We start from the raw sequence: 18,056 nt of genomic DNA, 5'->3' as shown, positions 1-18,056 counted from the left end.
CCTTCTCCTAATGTCCTCCATGTTATTCCTTATGTTCCACAAATAAGTGAAACCATATGATAATTGACTTTCTCTGCTTGACTTATTTCACTTAGCATAATCTCCTCCAGTCCCATCCACGTTGATGTAGAAGTTGGGTATTCATCCTCAGTTTTTTTCATCTGCAATATGGCAATGATATATTATTGCCCATCCCACACTGTTGTTGTAAATATTAAATGGCATACTAGAGATAAAATGCACAATGTTGCATTGGGTACATAATGAGCTTGCTCCTTGGTTAAATGGACTGTTACCATTAGACGTGAAATTTATTAACTGCCTGTCTTTCCACGTTAAATTTTTTAATATAATCAATCTTTCTTCTACTGTCTCTAACAAAGGCTTCTCTTTCTTTCTATATTAACCCTTTCCCAATTTTCTTGATTCGAAACTTTCCTACTTTTTTAATGATATTACTCAATCATTTGCCTTAATTCCTGAAACTAGAGAAATGTTGCTGTTATTTTTTTCCACTCACATTATAGTTTCTGTAATATGTATTTTATGGTCTTTATAATTATATCATTTTTAGAGTTTGAATAGATTCAGTCTGTCATCAGGGTCTGCAATATAATGATACCTACTTACTTTATATGATGTTCAAAACTCAATTTTCATAATTCCACCTACCCAAATAGACCAAGAGAGAAAATAAGTATTCCTGAATGCCAGCTCTTTAGATTTTGAAGTTAGCTTTCATGCATTACTTGTTTCTTTTTCCCAGGATAAATCTTGCTAGTTCTCATAGGACAAGCTTTTGAGACTATCCCAATAATCCTACTCTGAAAGTACTTGGGTCTGTGAATATCCTTTAAGAACATGATGAGTGAATTTGAACCCCACAGGTTTGAGCACCGAGTATAGAAATTACATTTTGCATTGTTTAACAAAGTGCTCCTGTTGGTACATCATATAATATATACTTTTAATTTACTAGATGGAGAAACTGAAGGTCAGGGAGGTAAATAACTTCTAAGATTACATAAATGGCAAAATCTAGATTCAAAGTCAGATCTCTCTCATGCCAAAGCCCATGTACTTTCTTATATCCAGCTGCCTCCTCTATTCCTGGCCCTGCTCATCAATAAATACTATTCACATTTAGTGTTAATATTTTTTAATATTAACAAAACATAAACTTCGTTACTTTTAATGCTGAAGCACAAAGTAACTATATTTTATAATTTATGTTGCCTAATTTTCTATGTTGTTTATTGTTTGAAACAAAATTAAATGTTTCAGCACCATTCCTGGATATATATACACATAAATGCAAATGTGCATGAGCACACACATACATGCATATAAATATGTGCATGTATCAATGTATGTGAAAGACATGTGTATGTACGTATAGATGTATGTGAAAGACATGTGCGTATGTATGTGTGTGTGTTTGTTTTTGAAGTATACAGCCATACCTATACATATGTACATATGTTTATGTATATATGTATGTTTCTATATATACACCATAAATGTATATACATTGAAACATTACTTTCTTGTTGTTTTTGATATTTTCTAGACAAATGGAGTTTTTCCAGTTATCTGCTTTGGATAAATGAAATATGATATTTTGAATACTAATGGGAAAATGTGTTATAATTAAGTGAAATAATTTTCTAGTTTTTCTTTGCATTTAAATGGAGTGAAAATTCTGAAATTTTAAGTCAAAACATGTTATATTCATTAACAGCTTGCAAAGTTATTTTTAAAATTTGGCCTGCAAATGTTTTCTTTAAAAAAGTATCTAAAATCCAAATGTCTACATATGTTAAATATTTTAGAGAAATATATTTTTAAGGCTATCTTCATATAAATTTATATGACCAGTAGGCATAATATTTTTCTGAGAGAATACTGAATAATATTTCAAAATAGTATGAATGTCACTTCTCAATGTCAAAATAGAGAAAAAGATATATATTTAAAAGTAAGTTATCTAAAAGAAATTCCAGCTATTCTCTCATACATATTAAATATCTAAATACTCTGAGTGAATTTTTAGACTCTTAAAAATCTGTATTTAAAGAAATAATTCTGAAGAAAAAGCTGTAATGACATTTATTAATTTTCTAGTATTATTTTTTCTACTAATTTTCTAATGATTTGAAAATGAAAAAATGGGCCTGTTAAGATAAATATTACTTTGATTACAGATTTCGATAAAATAAAATAAAATAGAAGATTAGAGGGATTTAGTTTCTTCTCCATTTCCAATTACCATCTACCAACTAGTAGAACATTAGTGACCTTAGTTTCCAGAGAAGAAAAGCTAGCTAGACACAAACAAATCTTTATAACAATAAAAAAAATGTTTTAAGATATAACATTTAGTTACCAGTGGCAAACTAAATAGAATTAAAACTATATTTTGAGAGACTGTAATTTCAGAGACCTTCCTGGACCATTCCATCTACAGGTTTAATGAATTCTTAAAGAATTAATATTGCTACACTCACAAAACACATATACAAACATTCACACTTTCCAGGAGTCTTAAAATAGCTTCTTCTACTCTTCATATTTTATATTGTCAGTGAGCTATAGTATTGCACTTCAAATTCTCCTCCTTTCTCTATACTTTTTTTAAACATATGTGGTAGAACCTCCCATTTATTCACTTATTCAACAAATATTTATTGAGTGTCTAGTATACATGATGAGCTGGCATGTGATTGACACTTGTGAGAGTGTAATAGGTGTTGATAACAAGTAAGAAGGTGTTGGTAACAAGCATGTCAGGTCAGCAGGCACAAAATGGAACAGTCCTGGGCAACAGGAGAGTATGGGCGTTTGGCTTATATGTATGCTGGGACAAATCAGTGGTGGTCCCTGCTCTCATCAACCACACAGTCTAGGGGACAAGTTAGACCCAAATAAGAAAATCAATTTTTTTAAAAAATTTATACATTTTGCCAAGTATCAAGAAAATACAGTGCTGAGTTGTGGAATAGGGTGAAGAATGTGAGGGGTTGGGGTGATCAGATCATTCTCTGGAAGTAATGTTTAAACTGAGAAATGAAGGATAAGAAAAATATTGACATGGGTAAGCACAGAGAGTGGGGTAGGATTTAGGGGTAACATACTGGAAAATAACTTTCCAGGCAGAGGAAATCACACAAGAGAAATCTGAGGTAAAACCGCTTGAAGCACTGAAAGTCTAGTTAGCTTTAAGTCTCAAGAATCACACAGGAATAATCTGAAATCCCAGGAAACAGATTTTGCAAGGTCTTAAAAGATGGAGCAAGGAGTATGAATTTTTATTTAACTGCAATCTAGTGCCTTTAAGCAGAGAAGTGATATAATCTCATTCTTAAAGCACATCATTCTGGCAGCTTCATGGAACACAATTTAGAGTCAGAGTTAGAGACAGAAGTTGGAGACTGTCTATAGTTGCAACCAGAATAACAGTTTTGATGAGTAGCTAGACAAGGATACTGGTGATGGGGAGAAAGTGCCTGACCCAAGATATATTTTAGAGGTAAAACTGGTCAGATTATATCTCTAGAACATTGATCTTTCAACACACTTTCTGAACTCTGGCCAATATTTTAAACTGCTTTTTAAATATTTTCAGCATCGATATTTCCTAGGTCCATCAAATTTAACAAATCTAACACTAACCTCAAGATAATGTTCTCAAAGTCTGTTCTTCATCTGGTATTACCTACATCAATTGTGACTTCCCCATTTAATTCAAGGTGGAAACCAGAGTTACATCTCCTCCCTCACTTCAATTGCCACATTCAAATGACCATCAATTCCTGTCAATTTTTTTTCTCTAAATCTTTGAAATACAGCCTTCACCCCATTCTTTCTTTTTTTATTAACATATGGCACTCACCATAGCACACACCCTCCCCAATGTCCACCACCCAGCCACCCCATCCCTCCCACCCCCCTCCACTCCAGCAACCCTCAGTTTGTTTCCTGAGATTAGGAGTCTCTTATGGTTTGTCTCCCTCTCTGGTTTCATCTTGTTTCATTTTTCCCTCCCTTCCCCTATGATCCTCTGTTTTGTTTCTCAAATTCCACACATCAGTGAGATCGTATGATAATTGTCTTTCTCGGATTGACTTATTTCACTTAGCCTAATACCCCCTAGTTCCATCCACGTCATTGCAAATGGCATGATTTCATTTTTTTTGATGGCTGCATAATATTCCATTGTATACCACATTATATACCACATCTTCTTTATCCACTCATCTGTTGATGGACATCTAGGCTCTTTCCATAGTTTGGCTATTGTAGACATTGCTACTCTAAATATTGGGGTGCAGGTGCCCCTTCGGATCACTGTATTTGTATCTTTGGTGTAAATACCCAGTAGCGCAATTGCTGGGTCATAGGCCTTCACCCCATTCTTTACCCTTAGCACTACCAAGCTTTATGTGGGTAGTGGCAATTATATCCCACCCATAGCACTTTCAAGGAAAGAACTATTGATATTTCTTGAATCTCACATTCTAACTTCTCTCTAGTCTGCATGCTACTGAATGGAACAGCTGGGGCTAATTCCATAGTTGAAAGATCCAAAAAATCTAACTTCCTTTCTTTCAGGAGCTCAGGGATTTGATCTTTGTTCAAGAACTTATCAATCTCAGGGTGCCTGGGTGGCTCAGTCAGTTAAGCATCTGCCATAGGCTCAGGTCATGATCCTAGGATCCTGGGATCCAGTCCTGCATCAGGCTCCCTGCTCAGTGGGGAGTCAGCTTCTCCCTCTGCATCCCCCCCACCTCTCCTGTGTGCATATGTGCTCTTTCTCCCAAAATTAAATAAATAAAATCTTAACAAATAAATAAATAGACCAGTAATCTCATAAGTAAACTTAAAAAAAAATAATAATTTATCAAGCTCAACACCCAAAGAACAAATAATCCAATCAAGAAATGGACAGAAGACATGAACAGACATTTTTCCAAAGAAGACATCCAAATGGCCAATAGACACATGAAAAAATGCTCAACATTGCTCGGCATCAGCAAAACCGAAATCAAAACCACAATGAGATATCACCTCACACCAGTCAGAATGGCTAAAATTAACAAGTCAGGAAACAACAGATGTTGGCGAGGATGTGGAGAAAGGGGAACCCTCCTACACTGTTGGTGGGAATGCAAGCTGGTGCAGCCACTCTGGAAAACAGTATGGAGGTTCCTCAAAAAGTTAAAAATAGAGCTACTCTGGGACATCTGAGTGGCACAGTCAGTCAAGCGTCTGCCTTCAGCTCAGTTCATGATCCCAGGGTCCTGGTATCAGGTCCTGCATTGGGCTCCCTGATCAGCGGGGAACCTGCTTCTTCTCTGCCTATCTTTCCCTATGCTTGTGGTCTCTTTCTCTCTGACTAATAAATTAATTAATTAATTAATTAACTAAGTAATTTAAAAAATAGAGCTACCCTATGACCCAGCAACTGCACTCCTGGGTATTTATACGAAGTATACAAACATAGTGATTTGAAGGAGAACATGCACCCCAATGTTTTTAGCAGCAATGTCCACAAGTGCCAAACTATGGAAAGAGCCCACATGTCCATTGATAAAGAAGATGTGGTATATATATACAATGGAATATTAGTCAGCCATCAAAAAGAATGAAATCTTACTATTTGCAGTGACATGGAAGGAACTAGAGTGTATTATGCTAAGCGAAATAAGTCAGCCAGAGAAAGACAAATACCATATGATTTCACTAATATGTGGAATTTAAGAAACAAAACAGGTGAACATAGGGGAAGGGGAGGAAAAATAAGATGAAAACAGAGAGGGAAACAAACCATTAGAGATTCTTAACTATAGGAAACAAACTGAGGGTTGCTGGAGCGGAGGTGGGTGGGGGGATGGGGTAACTGGGTGATGGACTTTAAGGAGGGCACTTGATGGAATGAGCACCGGGTGTTATATGAAACTGATGAATCACGAAATTACCTCTGAGACTAATAATACACTATATGTTAATTAAATTGATTTTTTTTTTTTTTAAAGACAAGAGTGCACTGCAAGAGAGGTTGCTTCCTTGATTTTTGTTGTTGTTGTTATGTTACATATTAATGCCATAATACTTGGCTTCAACCAAGTAGTTTGAATGCTTGCAATGCTAGTGTCAGAATCACATTGAATCCTCTTCTCCTGATCCTCTGGGTCTGCTGAATCATAAGAATTAGGGCTCACCAAAAAAGAAAATTACAAAAGCTACATGTGCTTAGCTGGCATCAACATTACATTTTTTTTAATTCCCTTAAGCAAATGGATTTTTATCTGGCTGGGTAAGACCTTGGTAACAAAAGTGGGAGTATATTTGTGTTAATGTCTTTATACTATATCTTAGTAGTAGAAAAATAAAGAAACCTCAGGACACATCATTCAATTTATTCTATAAACTTTCATGACGTTTATATAAGTGGAGCCCATTTTTGTTTTGCATTTATAAATAAAACTACTTTCTATTTCTATTTCTCTCTTTTGAGAAATATGAACTTTTAAATTCTTGTTCTGTTCTCATAAAGAGATATATATTATACTAAAAAAAAATAAACTTTATAGGAGAAACCATTTTCCTGGTGGCAAATATTAATTCTTAACATGCTACTTTATTGGCAAACAAAGTACTTTTTGTTTTTAATTTCTGGATACTACTTTGCATTTTCTATGTTTTCTAATATAAACGACAGAGATTTATCAGAAACTTCAGAAGAAGAGATGAAGGCAATTCATCTGGCACTAAGAGAGAAAGAGTTTAGGTAAATCATTTTAAAGACTGGGCTGTTAGCATTACAATTTAGAGGCAATAAAACTAGAGCATTTCATTAAAAGAATATATTCCTTAGGTCTAAACAGGACTAGTGAACCAGGGAAAGGGATTGTACCATTTGACTGAAGGACATAAAAGACTGGGGAACTTAATTTAAATGGTTCCTAAATGGTTCCTGAGGTAAGTCCCTGATGCAGCATCCACCACTAAAATGACCTGGAAAGAATTCAGAAGAAATACAAGGTGAAAATTCACATCACCACTAAATTCTGGTAATGTTAGAAAACTTGCCCCAACATTAAGGAGAGATATCCTATAATTACAAGGCCAATGGTCCTAGATTAAGAAACACAACTAATAACAGGGATATTTAGCCAGAGAAAATAAAGTAAATATATTAAAATAGAAGTTAATATGTATTGTTTTTACAACCTCATTGTCTATACCCTACCTCAGAAATAGTAAATCCAAATGAACAGCAAACCAAGTAATCATATATTACTGTATAAGTGTTACTTCTTAAAGAATACTTTAACCCCATTTCCCTAATTATGGTCTGTAATATTTATTTTTCTTCAACCATTCCAGGAAGCAACTGAACAACCTGGGAGTACATTTAGGAAATAAAAACTGGAAGAAGTCAATTTACCTTTGGAGATGCAGTTCCCCAAATGGCTAATGTGGTAGAGGGAAGAGATGAAAGAAGGGGATTGTAGTTTTTCATATATTCCACAAAGCTAAGATGTCATAGAAGCAACTATTTTGATTAGAAGAAAATACCACATGGTCTAGAACATGTAGATGAAAGACTCATAGACACGGAGAATCAGGTTAAGGGACATGTATATCACTCTGCTTTTGAGCTGAAGGTTTAAGAAAGTCATGAGTAGAATCAAAGGCAAAACATACATGATGATTATTATCTAACAAGTTTGCCTTCTAAGGTAGAAAAAAGTTGAAAGGGGTGCCTGACTGGTTCAGACAGTAGAGCATGAGACTCTTGATCTCAGGATCATGAGTTCAAGCCCCACACTGGGTGTAGAGCTTATTTAAAAAAAAAAAAAAGACATAGGGGCATGAGGGTGGCTCAGTCAGATAAGCGTTTGACTCTCAATCTCAGTTCAGGTTTTAATCTCAGAGTCGTGAGTTCAAGCCCTGTGTTGGGCTCCATGGTGGGAGTGGAGCCTACTTAAAAAAAAAAAAAAAGAAGAAGAAGAAGATATAGAAAAACAACTGAAAAACAGAAAACATAATTCTACTGTATAGTATCTTCAGAAAAAGGGAAAATGAATTTCATCCAAAGGCTTAGGAAATAATATGCTTCTGAATATGGGTAGTAACAGAAGAACATATTAGAAAATGACCTGATATCTAAAGTTTATAGAATGCAAAATAAATTTAAAAAGATATTATGAAGGAGTAGCAGAAAGTCAAAAGAAAAGAAAATGCTAATAAAAAGCAAGGGACTGAGATAAAAAGGAAATATTTGAGATAAGGAAAGATTATAAGAAATCCAATAAGGCAAAGACAAAATTAAAATGTACAAGTGGCACAATAAAGAACACAATTGCCATTTTCAAACACTGAATTACTGATGAGAAGGATTTGAGACACTCTCCCAGATAAATTTGTAGAGATAAATATAAGTAAACATTCAAAAGGTATGGAGGAGACTTAGATGCTACTGAGCTATAAAATGACTAAAAAACCTGGAACAAAAGCAGTAATCAAAGATAAAATTTTTGACTACATAACTAATGAAAACACTGCACATGAAGAAAAAACACAGGGAAAAAATTAGTGAGAGAGACCCATTTAGACTTATTCTGGACAATTTTCACATTCATGACCATATTCACATGAACTTCAAGACAGGAATATAAAATTATATACAAAGTGGGTTACAATAAGGAATATATTTGGTTTTTGTCCATAGTTCCCGGCACAAAGCTCCTAAAATTCTGAGAATGTCCTAAGTGATAGTCTTTAAATATTCATAAAAAGCTCCTTTTGAGCACACCTGAGTTCATGCTAATGAGGTGACAAGGTGGGACCTCTGGATAGTCTTAGGATGGGACAGGTTACCAAACTAGTGATTAGAAACTTGGAACTTTCAGCTCCACCCACTAAATCTGTGAAGAGGAAAAGGATCTCGGGAACCTGCAGATTAAGCTCTGTAGAAACTCCCGAACAAGGATATTTGATGGGTTTCTGAGTTGGTAAATGCACACCCATGCTGGGAGGATGGTACACTCCAGTTTCATGGGAACAGAAGCTACTGCCTTTGGGACACTTCTAGACCTCGCCCTATGTACCTCTTCATCTGGTTGTTCATCTGCACCCTTTATAATATCCATTACAATAAACTGGTGAATGTAAGTAAATATTTCTGAGTTTTCTGAGCCACTCAAACAAATTAATCAAACCAGAGGAAAGGGTCATGGGAACCTCTGATTTACAGCCAGTCTGTCAGAAGCACAAATGGGACTACAACTGGTGTCTGAAGTGGGGGCAGTCTTGTGAGACTAAACCCTTAATCTGTGGGATCTGATGCTATCTTCAGGTAGATAGGGTCAGAATTATATTAAATTCATAGTATACTCAATGCCTTCTGAAAATGGGAGAACTGCTTGGTGGTGTTGGAAAACACAAACACACGTCAAACAAAGGAACAAAATTCACACTGAGTTCACACACCTCTATTGCAAAAAAAATTAGAAGAAAATGGAGTGTTATAAACAGAGTTCGGGGAGAAAAATATTAGAAAACAAATCAGGCAGGTTTCCTTTCAGGTACAAAAGAAACTTAACAATATTATCACAAACGTAGGAATAGAAATAAACTGTTCAAGTACTGTTTTAAAAATAGTTTGTTGGGGCGCCTGGGTGGCTCAGTTGGTTGAGCGACTGCCTTCGGCTCAGGTCATGATTCCGGAGTCCTGGGATCGAGTCCCGCATCAGGCTCCCTACTCGGCAGGGAGTCTGCTTCTCCCTCTGACCTTCCTCCCTCTCATGCTCTCTGTCTCTCATTCTCTCTCTCAAATAAATAAATAAAATTTTTAAAAAAATAAATAAAAAATAAAAATAGTTTGTTGAATGGGGCGCCTGGGTGGCTCAGTCGTTAAGCGTCTGCCTTCGGCTCAGGTCATGATCCCAGAGTCCTGGGATCGAGCCCCGCATCGGGCTCCCTGCTCGGTGGGAAGCCTGCTTCTCCCTCTCCCACTCCCCCTGCTTGTGTTCCCTCTCTCGCTGTATCTCTCTCTGTCAAATAAATAAATAAAATCTTAAAAAAAAAATAGTTTGTTGAAGACTCATGATAGTCCATCTAAAAAATATATCCGTTTGAGTTACTACACAATGAAAGAAAACAGATATAACCTATTTTATGATATTACTGAAACTAGTTAAACATGTTCAAAAATTATTGAAGATGGTGTTACAAAACTTGATACACGTTTCAAAAACTATTCTTGAAATCAAGATTTTTTTAAAAGATTTTATTTATTTGCAAGAGAGAGAGCATGCACAAGAGAGAACGCAAGCGGGGAGTGGGGGCGAGGGAGGGGCAGAGGGGGAGGGAGAAGCAGACAGACATCCAACTGAGCAGGGAATCTGACATGGGGCTCAATCCCAGGACCCTAGATCATGATCGGAGCCAAAGGCAGACACTTAACTGAGCCACAGAGGCGCCCCAAAATCAAGGTTTTAAAAATGAATACCAAAGCTCTCCTGGGCACCTGGGTGGCTCAGTCGTTAAGCGTCTGCCTTTGGCTTAGGTCAAGATCCCAGGGTCCTGGGATGGAGCCCCACATCGGGCTCCCTGCTCCTCGGGAAGTCTGCTTCTCCCTCTCCCACTCCCCCTGCTTGTGTTCCCTCTCTCGCTGTCTCTCTCTGTCAAATAAATAAATAAAATCTTAAAAAAAAAATGAATATCAAAGCTCTCGATTTAAATTCATAAATGATATAAACAAAGTCTAAAGCTTTGAGGTTATTGAATAAAGTTGGAAAAAATGTTGCCCTATTTATTTTATTTGTTAGTATGTCCCTGAAATCTAGTGATTGCTCCATTAGTCATCCACTCTAAGGAAAGACCTGTATTTATACTTGTGAAAATTGGTAATATCTGAAATGCCCAATTATATAGGATATTTAGAGAAATTATCATATGCTCATTTGATAAAGTACCACAGAAATCATGACATATAAATTTATATATTTATGTAGCCATAAAAATCAGTATATTTAATGACTTGTGTGTCATTTCCCGCTATGAAATAGTGGGAAAAGTATTACGATATAGAATGCCTATCCAATTTGATCGAACATCTTATACATATGTATAGTATGTATGTATAGATGTATACATCATACATATTAAGTGCCATTCAAAATAATTGATTCTAAAATTTTGCTTATAGGGAAATACTTTGGGTGGCATTAACTTCCATTATAAATCATGGATACGTTGCTATTTTTATTAATGGAAACTTCTGCTATAGTTTTGAATTTTAAAGATTTCCTATTACAGTTACATATAATAGATAATAAACGACAATCTTGCCATTATACTATCAGAATTAAGCATTTCATTAATATCTGGGAATTTGTGCTGCAATATCAGCATTCAATATTTGTTTTTTTTGAGGTATCTGTACATACAAGTATGAACTGGGTTGCTACCTGTTATTTTCACAATAAATGTCAGAGTCAATGTTTAACAAAACAAAATGAGCTTTTATATAGAGTTGGCATTTTATGCATGTGCATGTCTCATGTTAGTATAAACTTGGAAATACAGAGCTGGTAGTACATGTTAGTTGTGTATGAACAAGTAGAAAAAAAGTCTGAAAAGTTTTCCAATTAAATATGAAAGATAAAATACAACATTTATCATCACACCCTTCTAAAACTCCACACATAAAACTTTTCTTCAATGAACTTGTATTACTATCCTTTTGAATCTGTATTACTATTATAAGCAGATTAAAAAGGTTGAGAAAAAAACTGAGGAAACTCAGCGATTGTGATTTTAAATAGCTTATTATTATGAACAACTTATGAAAGTAAAGAAGATAAATAATTTCTTTTTAAAAACATTTTATTTATTTATTTGAGAGTGAGAGTGAATGAAAGCACAAGCAAGGGGAGCAGCAGAGAGAGAGGGAGAAGCAGACTCCCCAATGAGCAGGGAACCTGACGCAGGTGGAGAGGGGGGCTGGATCCCAAGATCTCAGGATCAAGACCTAAGCCATAGGAAGATGCTTAACCCACTGAGCCATCCAGGCACCCCACAGATAAATAATTTCTGAAAATAAATATCTTGATATTTAACATATTTTATGAGAATTAATACGCATGTAAAGGAATATAGGCCTTGATCTTTAGCAGATATTTTAAAGACTGTTAAAACTTAAACTTTGAAGATTGATTTGACATCTTGTTAAAAAAGAAACTGTTCCATTATATTTTTCTGTATACTTTTTTAAAATGCTGAATATTATTCTCACTTCATCAGTGTGAGGCATTTTCCTCTAAGGGAGAACAGATGGTTTTTATTACTAATTCAGAAGATTTTTTTTTCTCCCAATAACATAGACTGAAGTTATAAATGGGATTTCCCAGACTTGCTCCATTTTGGGCCATATGTTTAAGAGAAATTATGCTTACTCATAAGAGACAAGAAGGAGCACTAAGCAAAACTGAGTTTGACATCTGAAACGTATTGCAAAGGGTCTCTTACTATCATAAAGAAACATCTGCTCTCTGTGTTGTTCACACAACTCGTTACTAGATTGTCATTTGAAATACTTCTGCGTGGGCATTGCATTTTCCCACACATCAATAAGTATAATCATTACTGTCAAATGATAGCATTAAATTAATTCTACCCAGGGTTTCCTAAATGGGCAGAGTTGTCCCAGGATGACACAAGAGAAACTTTTATGGGTTCTTAAATTCAACTGGATTATATACATAAGGTATCTCATATCTCTCTATATTTTCAGCCCCTCTTGAATTATTCTCAAAATGCAGTAGATGTTCAATAAATGACTGACCTTATATTTAAGGAAATAATTAAGAATTTCTTAATTCATCAGTAAAATAAAGTTTAGGTTATTCTCATGCTTTAAAAATACAGTGGTTTCCAAATTCTATATTCATTAACCTTGATGGTAATCATCTATTCTATTTTCTATATTTCTAGTAAATGAATTTTGAATTATCTTAATTCAATAATTTCAATAAATTTCTAAACATTTCAATAATTTTTCTTATCATTGTCAGGGATACAAAATCTCAAAACACTTCTGTAACTCAAGCCAAATTTTTTTTTGTAAAGATTTTATTTATTTATTTGAGAGAGCGAGAATGAGAGAGAGAGAGAGAGTACATGAGATGGGGGAGGGTTAGAGGGAGAAGCAGGCTCCTCGCTGAGCAGGGAGCCCGATGCGGGACTCGATCCAGGGACTCCAGGATCATGACCTGAGCCGAAGGCAGTCGCTTAACCAACTGAGCCACCCAGGCGCCCAAGCCAAATTTTTTAAATGTTCATAGCAAATCTATGTCTTTTGTACAATTAAACTAATTCACTAATTTTTAATTGTACAATTAAACTAATTCACTAATTTGCCTGCACTTCAAACCTGGTCAGCTCACTCATTTGATCCTTATATAACTACTGAGCATTTTGATGGGATCTTTCCATTCCTGGCATTGTATTTACTTTCTATACACTGTCTGTAAAAAAAAAAAAAAAAAATTACTTTTCTAATATTGGAGGAGAATGGTTTCTACCATTTAGTCTTTTTTTTAGATTGTTATTTTTATTTATTTGAGAGAGAGAGAGCAGAGTGAGAGAGAGAGAGAGAGCACGAGTGGCGGGGCGGTGGGGTGGGGGGGCAGGGAGGAAGAACTAGACTCCCTGCTGAGCAGGGAGCCGGGGCTTGATCCTAGGACCCTGGGATCAAGACCTGAGCCGAAGGCAGATGCTTAACCAACTGAGCCACCCGGCGGCCCCTACCATTTAGTGTTTGACATAGTTTACAACTCTAAACTTAACCTAAGTAGAAATAAAATGCTTATTGCCCTTTTCTTAATTTACTAGTGATTCAAATATTTCATCAATTTGGTTCAATTTTGTATTTATGAAGATTTTTTTCTTTTTAAATTCACTGTGATGAATGCAAAACAATAAAGCCCTCAAACTTAGGGAATTCAGACTCGGAGCTAGAGACAGCAATATCAAAAAATAACAAAGACTGTACATTCTTCAAATACATATTAGCATATGAATATGTCACATTTTAATTTTTCCCGTGGAAATTTTTAGGTAAACACAAAAGTAAAGAGAGTTGTCTGATGAACCCCTAAGGACCCATATATTTCATTTGAACTAGTATCAACATATGGCCAATTTTGCTTTATCTATAAAATTTCCCATTTCCCTACTCTCAATGCACCACTGGATTATTTGGAAGCAAATCCAAGATATCAGAATCATTTCATCAGTAAATATTTCAATTTGTACCTCTAAAAAGTAAATATTCTTTTGTTTTTAATAAATACATTAATACTAAAATACCATGATTAAAATAGCAAAGCTCTAAACCTCTATTATCCAAGTAGCTTCATTACTTTAGAAAGACACACAGAGAGAGAAACCTCCATATTCTGACTCCTGCTTTTCTGTCTGTTCTGACCTTTGATAGTGAAGAAAGATCTTTCAAGACTTCATGACTTCTTACAGTTTTTTCTTTCCACTGTATATTTTTAATCTTGTGAGTGGCAATTCATGATCACATTTCTACTCCAGTACACCAAATAAATCATTCTTTCCTTTGGCAATGACTATATTGTTTCATTTTCCATGAATGTGTTTAAGAGTGTGATTCCTTTCTAGACCAGTCATTCGTAAAGGGAGGGGAAGAAGCTCCTAGAGGGCAGGGACTAGATATTTTCTATTTATATTCTATAAGAGACCAGGTAAGTACCTGACATAAAAAAAGCATTCAATATATCTTAACTAAGAGAATAGGCAAGATATAAATTTCCTTTTTTACTAGTTTAATACTCAAAGGAACAAGTTTAACTGGTTTTACATTTCATTTGGTACATGGGGACTCAATAAATGTCATATAATAATTCTGGGAAGGTGAGTCATCTATGTCAGACCACAAATAGAGAATTATGCATGCTTTTTGTTTCTCCCACTCCTCAGTGATTTTAGAATTGTTCTTGTCACTGTCACAAAAAGCCCAGACCTATTGTTAAGAATGGAAATCTGCCAACAGATTCTATAATGTGAAAACACCTTGGCAGACTTTGTGACAAAATATAAATGTGATGTAGAAACTTCACATTTTTTGTTTTATTTTAAAGAGATGTACTAATTCTAACAAAATTGTGATTGCACATTATTTTGGTACTATTTCAGGATGCTGTCTTTAAAATTTGCAGAGTGAGTAGAAAAATTACAATGGATATTCTTGTTAATAGATGGATTATGCTAGAAAAATACTAAAGGAAGATGAAAGTACTTTTTTGGCAAGGGCACTGCAAATTTTTCTTTTAAAAATTATTTTTATCATCACATTATTCAAATATGTTCTTAGACAAGAAAATTCTCTCTGCTACTCTTTCCCCTTTCCTCTTTCCAATTCTTGCTGTTAGAAGCTACTGCTTTTAGCCAGTATTGTAATTTTCTAGACTTTTGATTTTTCTGCTTATATTAATTGTGTGTGTACACATGTGTGTGTGTGTATGTGTGCAATCTCCTTGGATTATTCATCTGATTCATAAAAAGAGAAGCTTATTGGTTTCACTTAGGGATTTTCAGTAATTTTAAATAATTATAGTAAGAAAATTTTATAAGAAATAAAGAAAAGAATTTCAGAGAGTTTTTGTTTCATTTTGTTTTCATATGTAGAAAGTTAAAAAAACAACACTGGGGCATAGAGGAAATGGGGAGATGTTGGTCAAAAGTATGAACTTCCACTTATAAATTAAATAAGTGATTATAGTCAATAATACTGTATTAAATACTTGAAAGTTATTAAGAGAGTAGATCTTAAATGTTCTCATCATAGAAGAAAATGGTTATTATGTGGAAGAATGGAGGTATGAGATGAGCCTATGGTGGTAATTGTATTACAATATATAAGTGTATCAAATAAGCAAATTGTATACCTTAAACTTACACAATGTTATATGTCAATTATATCTCAGTAAAGTTGGAAAAAATCAAACTTAAAAAAAATGAGTTACCAGAAAAATCACAAAGCATGTACCTTTGAAAAAAATAGCAAACTAAATGCCCTTCTGACAGCTAAATTAGGGTCAATTAGAAACAAAAATTGACAAAGTATATTCAGAAACAAGAGTTTAAGTTTAGTTAATATATCAAAAAATGGTTAGCTTAAATTAAAACTGGGCATATTTTCTTTCTCTCCTCTCATATTTTAAGTTAAAAAATTTTAGAGTTTGATACATGACAAGTTATTTTATTCTGTGAAATGTAGTAAGGCTGATAGGCATCCATGCTAACATGATATATACATACGGTATTTTCATAGAAAACACAGGTACCGCCCTTTTGGTAAGAAATATTATGTATCTTGAAAAATATAAGCATATAGAATATTTTACTTAATTTTTATTTTAACTTCACAATAATAAATTATCCCATATATATTGATATATGATATTCCGTGATATAGGGGAGTGGACAGCTTCGTAGTGAAAAGGTTTAGAATAAGCTTCCCCAAAATATGTCACTTTAGTAATGTGGATTATTTTGAGCTGAACGCAATCAAGACCCAGCAAAATCAAGAAAAAAAAATGTATGCCTCCCTTAATTACTTAGAAGAATTTAGATATGAAGGCCTAGAAAGAGAGCTATTACTAGAGATGACTTTTACTGAAAGACCTATCTATATAGCTGGGCAAACATCTAATTACCAAACACCTGCTCTTTTTTCTCATCCTTTAAATTACCCTACTCATCTTTGAAGCCCCAGGCCCCTATCCCATTCGTTAGCACAGGATAGCCCATAATTGCCCTCGAGTCTCAATGCCTTTGTAGGGTTCTCCTACATACATAATTAAATTATTTTTTCTCCTGTTAATCTGCCTCATGTCATTTTTATTGTTAGACCAGCCACAGAACCTAAAAGGGTAGAAGGAAAGTTTTTTCCACCCTGATAGTGGAAAACATGATTTTCCATAGATAGAAAATCCTTATAATTGCCCTACTGAAAACACAGTGAGAGAGGCACAGAAACTCACTGATTTCCTCATTATTTTATATCATAGGGACAGACTAAATCATAGGAAAATTTCCTGCTACTTATCTGATTTTGTTCATTAATTAACTCAACAAATATTTACTGAGGACTGCTCTATGCTGAATGTTGTGTTTTTTATGAAGGACATATAATAATCTGGGTTTCCTTGTTTAATGGAAATGATAGTCATGAAAATAAAAGCATTAATCTATGAGGAGAAGGAAAAGAAGGTAATTATAACTGTCTTAAAAACACTACATATTATTTCATATAATATTTTAGATAATACTTGAATCATTCTCCCACCCCAAAAATATGATTAAATTATAGGACAATATTGAAAATAAGGAGGAAAATAAATTACACATATAAAATTAATTATACATAATTATAGTTAAATATATATTTATATATTTAATATATAATAGCTATAAATATATGTAATGTCTGGCTCATGGTACAAAATTACAAAAATACATATATGAGGTAAATAGTAAACTTGATATGAAATGACAGATACTAAGGCAGTATTTTAATTTTAGGTATATTGTGTATTATGTTAAAAACAAAAGTATCTCTTATTGACATGTGTTGAAGTATTTAATTATAAGATAATATGTTATCTGGATTTTGTTTTAAAGTAATACACATGGTATAGTGTGTGTGTGTGTGTGTGTGTGTGTATGTGTGTATGTTGGGGGAAGGGAATTTTGAATAGATGAAGCAAAATTGGCCACATGTTGATGCTAGCTGAAATGGGTCGATGGGCCCATTGGATTAATTAGACTTTTCACTTTTGTGTTTATTTGAAAGATTCCATAATAAAAAGTTTAAAAAGTAACATATACATTCATAAGTTAATACGTATTTAAAATCATGTGACAGTATTTTAAATTTAAGCTCATAGTATTTTATTTATTTTTTTTAGAGTACAAACACGTGTCACAAAATTTATTCAACTCCTATAAGCTCA

General features: G+C 34.2%; 1 protein-coding gene across 1 annotated transcript in view; it reads right to left on the bottom strand.

Moving 5' to 3' along the window:
- The window catches only part of LRP1B (LDL receptor related protein 1B), a 1,719,891-nt gene that overhangs the window by 372,215 nt on the left and 1,329,620 nt on the right, over nucleotides 1-18,056 (bottom strand). The gene's annotated exons all lie outside the window — the stretch shown is intronic.

This window comes from Leptonychotes weddellii, chromosome 3 (assembly GCF_054177405.1).
Source record: "Leptonychotes weddellii isolate Sample4059 chromosome 3, ASM5417740v2, whole genome shotgun sequence".
Classification (NCBI taxonomy): Eukaryota; Metazoa; Chordata; class Mammalia; order Carnivora; family Phocidae; genus Leptonychotes; species Leptonychotes weddellii.
The sequence above is the reverse complement of the archived record's forward strand: the minus strand, read 5'-3'. Positions and strand labels throughout refer to the sequence as shown.